Here is an 11,656-nt window from a genome sequence, read left to right on the forward strand (position 1 = left end):
GTGGGGAGGGGGGTCCTTTTCACCTTCCTCTTCAGATTTGATATAAAAGCTGCTGTGCAGGTGAGGGAGTCAGACACACAGAGGAAGGAAACTGCCATTCTGCATTATGTAGCCTACAGTATCATATGGTCTAACATGCCTCTAGAACTCAGCACACATGCTGACGCTCAGCTGGACGTGCAGAAATGAAAGGGAGAGAGCCTGAAAGCCATCACCAAGGTCTCATTTAGAGAAATCAAACAAATAGCTATACAATCATTTCAATGAAATGTCTTTAAAAGCTGCCAACAATTTCACCAGAGAGCTCAGTACCTTCATGATAAATAAATTAATAATTGACCGTATGAAAAAAATTATAGAAATTATAAATGAATGCACACTAATGGATGCATTAAAGTGTTACTGTAACATTCTGCTGCATTATCAGTGATTGTGTTACAGAGGTGATAGCCTGAAGACAAATTCTAGTCAGAGTCTTACCTGCAGGACCTGTTTAAAAGTTTGTGATTAAAAAAAAAAGCATGTTTTTGTTGTGAGCCAATGATGTGTTGTACTTCATAGAGAAATGCATAATGGAAAATTGTAAAAGGAAAAGGAAAGCGGGAGTAGGGGAGAAAAAGGCAGATGGGGAAAGTAGAGGAAAGCATCAACCTCAGCTCAGCGGAAGAACCAAGGACACAGTGACCAGGCGTACTGTAATGATTTTAGTCTCCGATCACACATTCACGCCCCCCCACAGAGATCCTATCTGCATTCAGCCTGCTCTGCCAGCCTCCACCTCCAGCTCCTTGTATCTGCAGCAACAGCAGCAGCAGCAGCAGCAGCAGCAGCAGCAGCAGCAGCAGCAGCAGCAGCAGCAGCAGCACTGAAGGGCCCAGGGATGACAGCCCCGAACCTGGCCTGCTTCTGTTCACCGCCTGGACCTCAAAACGTTTCGAATCTCAAGTCAGAAAGCCAACGGCTGTTAGAAACTCTCCAAGTGCTATAGTCTCGGCCCTTCTGCGGGTATTTCAAAGCCCCTCAAGGGTGTGTGCACATTTGTGCCTGCTCTATACAGTCAGAACTGAAACACCACAGAATTTGCAAAACAGAAGTGAGGTAATCTTTTTGCTAATTTTACCATATTTGCTTCATTCACGGGGCCAAATATGCTTATTTTAATTACCACCAGCTTTTGTATGATTTGAACTCCTCCTGCACTATCATGTTGATTTAATTACTTTTAGATAAAATACCATTTAGCTGTATTGCATGCATGCACACGCACGCGCACAGACACACACACACACACACACACACACACACACACGAGGTCCGGCCCACTGCTACACCAGTGGTCCGTTGACTTTCATTGGAAGTGACTTCCCTGCTACTCTAAATCACAATGATTTCCTGGGGAATTAAAGCATGCTTTTCCCAAGAGACACACACTAGAGAGCATTAACCAGATATGGAGGGGGGTTTTAGGAGTGTGTAGGTGTGTGTGTGTTAGTCTTCACCTACCAATGCAAACACTATGAGAATAGGGAATGAAACAAATATGCTGTTGTGATTAGTCTTTACCCATTTGTGTTTTAATTTATACTCGAGTGTTGTAAGACTCTCCTTGGCCTCGAAATCGTTTGTTTGTGTTTTTCAACTATTCACCATGTCTCGTAGGTGTGTGTGCAAGTGTGTTTCAGACTGGCTGTTGGAATCTCACAGTTTTCAGCCCACTGGACTGGAGTCAGCTGCAATCAATCTTCACCATCGTCTTTCTCCTCATCTATCCCTCATCTGTCTCCCGCTCCATCCTTCACCTTCTTCTTCTTCTCCTCTCGCTCAGTCCTCTGCCGAGCCCGGTTCTGTCTAGAGTCCAGATCATGACAGAATCCCCACGTCTGTTATTTAACTCCAGCCTGTTACACAAAAGCAAAAACACACGTCACACTCTTAACACACAAATAATCACATCACTCCTTCGACTAACAGTGCACAGACTGGAACAATGAGGTGGACATACATATACTTTCTTACAGTATGTGTCCATTACATATTGCAATATACACAGACTCACACATGCATATAAACAAAAACACACATCAAAGTTCACCTCGCCAGGAGCTGTCTCCACCAGTATTTAAATTTAAAATTTGTGGTTACTTGTTTTGCATTATGATGTGGAAAATTGCAACTGGCAGAAAATATCATTTTACACATAAGTGTGACAAATGCTTGACAGTAAATCTACAATTTTTTATAACTGTATGTTCATGTAACACTGTAATTAAATCAACACAGGTGATAATATCTCAACAGGGCTCCATTTTCCTCACGGGTGCAGACGAGAAGTCGTCGCTCCTTTTCCGCTGACCTCATCCACCGCAGCCTTTCTTTGTGATGAATTTGTACCTTCATGGTCACAACCAGTCAATGGTCTGTATGATGGATACCTATGGCCATGGCCGCAGAGAGTCGATGAAAGTGACCCATGTGTACATCTCTGCTTCCGGGATATGAAACCCAATTCCGGGTGAGATTGATCCATGTCTGGCCACTGCGGGGATAAGGCCAGAGGGACAAGATAAGAGCAGACACTGAGCGGTCAATGATACGTTTGAACCATCAACCTCTACTGCAAACAGGACGCTATTGGGACTTTTAAAGGTATACAAACCATATTTCACCAGGACATGTGACAGGCACTTGCTGTTGTTTAAGCACTGCTGACTTTCACTGAAAAGCACCGGTGAAGAAAGTCTTCAGATCCTTTACTGGGATACAATATCACAATATTTCAACATCAATTACAATAAAAGTCTTACATTGACGATGTCAAGTATTTTCAGCAAAAATAAATTAGCACTTAAAGTAAAAGTACTCAGTGCAGAAAACTGTCCCCTGTGAGTGATATACTACTGTATGTAGTGTTAAAGGAGCTAAATGAACGTTTTGCTGCGAGGCTAACGTTAGCATTGACAGTGTAGTCTAGTCTAGAAAAGACGTTAGCATCAAACTTCGTTCCTTTACTCGCCAAGAGCCGTCCCCAGCGGCGGAAAGAAACGCCAACGTTAACTCTTGTTTTGCTTCTATTTCATCTTTGTTTTTGAGGAACTGAATATCTTTGAGTCATGGACCAATGAATGGAGAAAACAAACAATTTCGAAGACATAATTTTGGACTCAACGTGCACCGTTTCACTAATCTCCGTGACAATCAAAAAAATTAATTCAAAGCCAATTATCCTGGTTAAAATGTCTATAAGGATTATATTCTATCAACCAGTAAAACGTAGATGTGTAACCTACCAGTCAATTAACTGATATGTACCTGGTCTGCCTTGCATGAGCTCTGTGTGTGTGCTGTGTGCATGTGTACTGTATCATCTCCACTCTGTGTACTGTGCTCTGGCCTGTTGTCGCCCTAAGATGTGAGGTAAATAATTGAATGGATCCATTAATAAATAAAGTGCAGGGGGGAGGAGGAGGAGGAGAGATGGGAGAGACAGGTCACTCATCTTTACAATCACTGTGCAGGGAGTGGCATGACTGCAAACACATCGCCACTTCTCTCTCTCTCTCTCTCTCGCCGTGCTCTTTTTCCTCTCTAGGAGTTGTCTGGACATAATAAGCATTAGCTGTAGTGAACTCCGACTCTGAGCTCGGAGCAGGATGTGGCATTTCAACACATTTCCTCTCTGATCCACTGGGACAAGGCTACTTCCTGTAAAACAGGTGGAGGGAGGTAACATAGAGCTACCACCACTACGCCAGGCAAAGTTTACCTTCGACCCAGCCAAACTGTTCCAGTAGGTAAATTACAACTGGCGAGTCTTATTCCTATACGCTGCAGCTGGTATTTAATATAAAAACTTGCCAAGGGAGCTGTAAGTGAAAAGGGGAATGTGAAGTTGTGGTTTTGAACCATATACAATTTTAAGAGGATTCATTATCAGCTATTGAAAAAACTGTAGTAGTAGTTTGCTGAAAATATGTTTCCTGTTAGATCCCTTTTTGGCAGATGACAATTTTCTTCGAACTTTGTCTTCTGTCTCAGGAGCACCGACACTGAAACCGACTTTTGTATTTTTTTTCTCTGCCTATATTTGTCTGCTGTTTAGGAAATAAATCAGAAAATGTAATTCTGGGACGAAACACCAAAAAGAGAGTTTGAATCCAAGTTCCACCGACAAATCAAAAGAGCAGCCCTCAAATCACATCACTGCTCTTACGTGCCCAGAGAGTTGTTTTTTTTCCCTGTCTTTACTAATTCTATACTAATGCTCCCTCACTGCTTTCTGCATTTTCTCTCTCACCCATTCACCCAGTTCTCGCATTTGCTCTCTTGCTCTCCCCTTGTTTTCTCTTTCTCTCGGCCTTCTTTTTTATTTTACAGCCTGATCTCTATTTAGATTTCCTCGTTTGGAGTTGCCACAACGCTCCCCACTGCCAACATCTGTAAGTGGTTTGGAGGCAAGAGACACTATGGAAAAACATCAAAAAATAAAAAGAGCAGAACGGCACTCCACTAACAGGGTTAGATAGAACAGAGGCTGTGAAAAGGATAGGCCGCGCTCTGACTGACTGCAAGCGGAGGGAGATAATTGTCTGAATTAGTGAAAGACATACAGTATCCAACAGTGTATGCCTTATGGCTGTGTCACATTCTCCACAGTACCTGCACATACTGTACTGTGGCTTGGAGGTGTAGAGGCGGCGTGTGGAGCTCTTGAGACCCCACAGTTTGGGGTTTACTGGGGACTGACCTCAATCACGTGTCAGGTTTTAGGCAGATTGGACTTAAGCTGCAGCACTTTTAAAGAGATTATGTTATTGTAAGAGATTAGGGGAAGTAGATACATTGAAGGGAGCTAATGAGGGGTTTCTCCCCTCCCCAGCTGCCAGCCTAATTCTGTGCTCACTGTCCTGTTGATAATACACACTACAATAGTATTACTGTGGCATTAGGGGCTTTACAGTGTCGTGGCAGTGACAGCCACACAGTTGATAGTGTGGCAGAGGCTCGGATGGGTTGTGTATTGCATTCACTATGCCATTTCGCGGGAGCATGTGGCTGCTCTTCATGCACATGTGTAAAAGGGGGAGAGAGGAGAGTTTGTGTGTACAGTGGGGTCTCATTAGGTAATGAGGATGATTACGCTGCATTAGGTGGTGGAGAAGAGAGGCAACAGCCACAGGGTGGGAGGGGAGAGGAGAACATGTGTCTGTGATTTGCGGCATAAGCACATACCATTTAATTGACACAAGCTCTCTCTGCCTCCTGATTGGTGCAGCGCTGTCCTCTGCATGTCTTCTTGGCCCTCTCTGTCCTTGACTCGGAGGTCAGAGAGACAGATGTGGTGTGAAAGGGGCGGAGTAGGGGAATGCAGTGAGTGTGGAAAGGTACTGGGCTGACAGTTGGCTGCGGCTCTCAGCCCAGTACCTTAAGAGGCAGAGTGGAATATTGGACCCGTGTACAAGTGTTTTGTAGGTCAGCCTGTCGCAGCCATGTAAAGCAGAAAAAGGAGGATGGAAAGGTTTTGTCTGGGAGCCCCCTTGACAGATTGTTAAGTAATGCTATATGACTCTTCTGAAGGAGTAGTTGAGAAACTACCGGAGTATTACCCAGCGTAGATGAGCAGTTGGCTGCATGTGTGAAGACAGGCTTCCCTTTGCATGGAGCTGCCCTCTCTATTCCCCTTCTATAAGTAGGCAGGTATTTTTACCCAGGATAAAGTGCTGACCCAGTCTCAGGTAATTACACCCCAGTTGGGCTTTGGCACAGACATGTCAGGGCGTTGCTGGGTGCACCTTACACCCCAGCTACGGGTAAACCACACTTATCTCACTATTTACAAGCTGGTAGAGCCTCGCTCCACATGAGAGAGGGGGAGGAGGGCATACCTTGGCAAAGCCTGGAAACCTTTCTCTCCTGGCAAAGGAACACTGACATCCCAACCCCCCATCAAAGAACAAAAAAAGGACACAAAAGCGATGAAACTATATTCCTTATTCATGCAGAGCGTGTAATCAAAGTAAGGAAAAAAAGCAACAGAAACACTGCCAAAGTGAAGGATTCTGGCAATGTTGTGCCCATGTGTGGTACATTTCCTGGCATGAATTCAATCCAATAATCCGTAAGAGGGTTAAGCATGTTCTAATCACCTCTAACATAATAATGTTGAATGATCATGAATGATGCATATCTTTCTTAGAAGCAGTTTTTAAAGAAAATAGTGGCTCTATTAACATGTCTGGATGTGTTGATGCTTCAAAATGACTAGAGGAGCATGACACCGCACAGAGTTGTTATTAACATAATAATATAATTCCAGCATATGATCTTATCTAAACATACAGTACATGAAGGTATTTAAGGTCTGCAGCTTGGCCCGGAGCCAAGAACCTGAGGGCATTTGAACCGAGTTCAGGCTCATTTTCAGGGCTCAGGCCTAAAGCATAAATAATACTACTCAGCAAACAATGGAACAATTTAATACACATTTCAATATTAAAACTACAATGATAATTCTGTCCTCATTTCATCACACACACACCAAGAGTGCTGGCAAGTCAACAGGATGGAACTTGCTCACTTGCTAAGTTTGACTGTTTTGGACAGATAATTATAGAGAATATAAAAACAATCAAAGAGGCGAGGCAGAACCTTTCAAAGCACTTTTTGTTGTCTTTCTCTCACATCACGCTGAATTGACATTTGGTTGACTTTAAGATATTGGCTTCAGGCCGGAAAAGTTTTTTTAGCCATCGAGGCCAGGCTGAATTCATGCCAATGCAGTGTTTGACATCAACTGTTTTACTAGCTTCAGAAAGATGGAGGGTTCAAATTATGATCACTTTGAATCATTCTATTTAACACTGATCCATCTTTTTTGTAAAGGCTGGACCAAAACCATGATAATAAAAGCACATTTCACCACCACAAAGCAAAGCAATTACATTGGTGTTTCATTTATTATAACCATACCCTGTATTTAATGCTGTTGTCAAGATGATATTAGCCCTGGTTTAGCCTCAAATCTGTGTGTAGTCCCTCTGCTCGATGCCTTTAAGAGAAAAGTCTGAACTAAAACCAGTGAACATGTGTTTTTCAGACTTTGTGTGTGAGCAGAGCAGGAAATCTTTGGACCCTGTTGTCTTTACAAGAGACTTTCTTCAGCATCTATATATCTTCCTTCCCATTAAATGCATGTTCTGTGGAAACTATGTGCTGTGTGTTGCTAGGCAAAACAGGGGCTAAGGGAAATGGCTGTGGTCAAACCGTAGTCCTTCAAAGACGAGAAAGAGCGAAGCAAGGAGAAGAAGACAGAGAAGGAGAAAAGTAAAGCGCTTTCTGAATTTGAATCATTCACCTATGAACGCACGCATACGTGTGTGCGAGGACACACATGCACGAGGACGTCCACATGCACAAACCCGCTCAGAATGTTCCAGCTGAGGTGCTGTGTGTAATAATACGCTGGTGGGAATGTGCCACTGCACGTTAATTCTCCCTTCACGCTTGCGTTGAGGAACACAGAGCCTCTAATTGATGCTAAACAAACTGCTGACCCAGACTCAGGATGAAGGTCTGTCAATGATGCACACGCAGAAACACACACTCGTACACAAACCGTTAAAAATGTACAATTTGCCCCCAAATTCACGAAAAGTGAATATGCGCAGCTCTTGCTGAACTCATCTGATGTTTCCTCAATTGCCACACACTTAATTTATTTTTTTTTTTTGCGTTGTATAAGAGGCTTTATAGATGCAGAGCTTGAAAGTCATCCGCCACATGCAGAAGAATGAGACGCCTAGGTGGCACGCTGCAATGTCCTTGGATGGATTTTTTTGGTGGGACATTTGGGAATGTGTGTGTGTATGCCTGCGTTAGGAGAACCTTCTGGTGGGTGGGGGGCACGAGAAGGTAAACTCCTACTCATCCTTGTCACACACACACACACACACAAACACAGGCATACATACACACACGCCGGCCCCTAAAGGAAGCTCCAGGGAGGCACAACGACGCCTTTGTGCGGGCCAGATTTCCCATGTCTCCCTGCTCCAGCACACAGATAGATCATCTCAGTATAGCCTGCTGTATGAAGGGCAAGTGCATGCACGCCGCGGAGAGAGAAAAAAAAAAAAAAAAAGGGAGGGAGGGAGAAAAAGAGTGGGAAAGAAGTCACAACCCAAACCACTTCTTTCCTTTCTCTTTTCACATTTTCCCCTTGTCTCTTGGTCTCCCATGTCTTTCCCCCCTCTCTCTCCCTCCATACCCTCCCCCCTTTTCTCTCCCTCTCTCCGCAGAGGAATCCAGTCTCTCCGTTGGGATTGGAGCTCTTTGAAGGTGATCCAGAACTGTACTGCTCACTGCCTCTGCTGCCGCTGCTCTCCTCCCTACCTCCCTCCTTCCATCTCCCCTCTACCCTCCACCCTCCGCTCCCACCTCTCAGCCCTCAGGGGGCCTGGATCCTGTTCAACCAAGAGCAGCCGTGCTCCAAATCCAGGCCTGGGCTTAGCCCTCCTGCCGCAGGCCTCACTGACTGTCCCACTGCACCTCAGAGAGACAAGAGGGTGGGAGGCCTGGCAAGAGAAGAGCAAGGGGGGCAGGGGGGGCGGCATAGGAAGAAACTAGGGAGGTGTGTTCGGTCACGTTCACGTTTAACATTTCAGACACCGAGAGATTAGGAGGGAGATGCTGCAAACTTCATCCAAGCAAAAGTTTTTTTCTAAATCCAGCTCCCTCTCCTTCCCAATCATCTCTCCCCTTTTCTCTTTCTCCTTCCACAAAACTGTTTATTTTCCCTTTCATCCTCACACTCCCTCCTTTTTCCATCCCACTTCCCCTTCTCTTCCCTTCCCCTTCTCTTCCCTCCATCCCAAGGGCAAGCTCTTCATGGACTCGTCAGACTGGTTTCTTTGGCACACCTCGGACACACAAACACGTTCTTGGGTGCCAACATACACTCCGGCACATACCTCTTCATTTTAACAGAGGGTCCTTCACTCAATGCGTCCGAGTCGAGCAGGAAAAGACAGAGAATGACAAACAGACAGAGGAAGAAAAAAAAAAAAGAGAGAAGAGGCAGATAAAGAGAGGGAGTGAACTGTGCATTCCTCTGGCTTGCCTGGCTCGGGAGCACAGGAGACGTGTTGCTGGCTGTTCGGTTTATTATCCCCAAGCCATATGGGTTGGCAAGCTTTTGGGGCGTGGTGGAATACATTCGTGTGTGTGTATGTGTGTGTCAGGGTAAGGCCAAAAGTGTGATTGTACTTATTATTATTATGCTTTTTAACACCTACATGTATGTGTCTGTGTGTGTGTTCCATGCCACAACAACCTGAGGAACCACACTTTCAAGGTTACTGCTACCAATAAAACATAAAGAGCTTCCAGTCCCTCTTAGCTTACACACCAAATACATACCACACATTTATTCACATGCACACACAAGCAAATTTACACAAGCTGGTAATTTCAGCTATTTGTGACATAAATGGTTTAATTGCCACTTAACTGTAATCGCATGCTGGTATGGTACCATGCAGGGTGTTTTGATACGGCTCCATTTGATATTAAAGGACAGTTGAGGTTTATTGGAACCTGCATCTGTTTTCGTAGTTGATATTGTTCATGGTAACTTTATACTCACAAAAGTAAGTAAACTCTGGGAACACAGCGACGACGATACGACCAAAAGTCCAACGGGGCAAAAACACACTTCGTGGTCAGACGATCAGACAGATTGTGAACAAGCACAGAGTTTAGCCAGATTATCTAAAGCCACCTTATGTGGAGGTAAAACCCAAAGCGAGTGCACCAGGAAAGTCAATAATAATTCCTCTGTATGCATGTACAAGAACAATATGTAACAGAGTACAACGCTAACAATCTCACCTGTATATCGTTACCCAGCTGCTGTGTGTTTTAAGTTTGCTTCTGTTAATTTAGTTGTGTGTCTGCATCTGTATTTGCCTCTAAACTTGTTCTTTGCACTTTGTGTGAGTGTAGTAAGAGTTACTGAGAACCAGAGCCAAATTCCTTGTATATATCAACATAACTGGCCAATAAAAGTTGATTCTGATTCTGATCAATACGTTGGTCAAAGTTGAAGATGACTGTAAACTGTGATGGATGCTTACGACGGACAGTTTCGGTAATAGTTTTACTGTCCACCTTCGTGATCTCGTCCGAGTTGGGTATTTGTTTAAAAGGTGTATGATTATCTTACCGCCTGTTCTTGCTGCCCCATTGGACTTCTTTTTTAACCCATGTTGCCATGTTCCTTAACCCCTTCTTTTAGAAATTACATTTATATACAGCAAATTTGCAACACATGTTTCGAAGGCATCACTGGTCTGTTAACATAATGAGGAAATGTTAATTAACGTATCAAGCAAGCGAGTAACAAAAAAAAGAGTTGTATCAGGAGAATGTTAATTCCTCTAAAATATTAGATCCTGCAGTACAACAACTGCACAGGAATATTAAACTTTTTATGGTTGTGGTCTAGTTTAATATAAAAAAAAAAAAAAGTCATCACTGACTTGAACTGAAACCACAATCTTTCCCTAACCTTAACCAAAGAGCTTTTGTTCCCTAAACTCAACCACATTCAGAAGTCTGGAAGTGAACTCCGGTCTCTGGGGTCATATTCCTGCAGTTGGTATCCTCCCAATCCACTCGGATCACCTCTCTGCGACTCTGGTGCGGTACATTAATGTGGTGTTTCATTCACTAAAAGAAAAGTTGTCTCTGAACATATTCCAGGCAGTAATTGTTTCTTTTTTTTTCTTAAATCATAACATAACTGGCAAAACAATTTAGTAATATATAAACATAATTCCTCTGTGACCGGGTTAGTATTCCCAGATCTCAGCTATTAACTCAGTGACTACAGCGTTATTACTCCCGATGGTCAAAGTTAAGACTCAAGTTGTAATGACCTGGAGCTATCCTTTAAATTTAACAGCCAATCAGCAGCTCCATAAGCACATTCTTTATTTTCTGCATTCCTCAGTTATTTCCTGCATCCGTTGAATTTCTTCTGACGCTGTTACTTTCATTTTAATCACCTTTTTCTGGCCTCTCCCTGTTCTGCACCTTCAACGTCACAAGGGTCAGAAGCGGTGTGTGTTCACAGTGTGTGTCCGAGCGGGACTGGTGCTGGAGGTGTGTGTCTTGTGAGTGTGCGTGTGTGCGTGTGCGTGTGTGTGTGTGTGTGTGAGTGTGTGTGCGTGCGTGCGTGCGTGCGTGCGTGCGTGCGTGTGCGCGTGCGTGCGTGCATGGAAGGAGCAAGCTATCTATAGCCTGTGTATCCCTGGGGATTTGAGTCTTAAACTCCATATTCATGACACATCACTGTGGGGATTAGAAGGGCATCATCAGATAGAGGGGCTTACGTCAGCGGGCACACACACACACACACACACACACACACACACACACACACACACACACACACACGGACACAGAAAATAACAGACGCACACTCTCAGCAGCAGTCTCACCCTGGAAAGCACAGCATTTACACTTTCAAGGAAGTTCTGTACTTATTTCTGAAGGGAAGCGCTTTTCTTCTCTCTTCCATGCATCCATGTTACTGAACCAAAGAAAAGACAGGAGAAAAACACACTCTGCTATTACAACTGGTGTGTTACAGCAGAGC

General features: G+C 44.0%; 1 long non-coding RNA gene across 1 annotated transcript; it reads right to left on the minus strand.

Moving 5' to 3' along the window:
- Positions 1-1,399: 1,399 nt before the first annotated feature.
- Positions 1,400-9,983, minus strand: LOC147818014 (uncharacterized). Its single transcript, XR_015438394.1, has 3 exons — positions 9,886-9,983; positions 2,316-2,536; positions 1,400-1,898 (listed from the first exon to the last, which is right to left on the minus strand). It is a non-coding gene; the product is annotated as an uncharacterized LOC147818014 (long non-coding RNA).
- Positions 9,984-11,656: the final 1,673 nt, after the last annotated feature.

Source organism: Seriola lalandi, unplaced genomic scaffold, assembly GCF_002814215.2.
Source record: "Seriola lalandi dorsalis isolate HSWRI2012SDOR001 ecotype SW California unplaced genomic scaffold, Sedor1 jcf7180002054767, whole genome shotgun sequence".
NCBI classification, from domain to species: domain Eukaryota; kingdom Metazoa; phylum Chordata; class Actinopteri; order Carangiformes; family Carangidae; genus Seriola; species Seriola lalandi.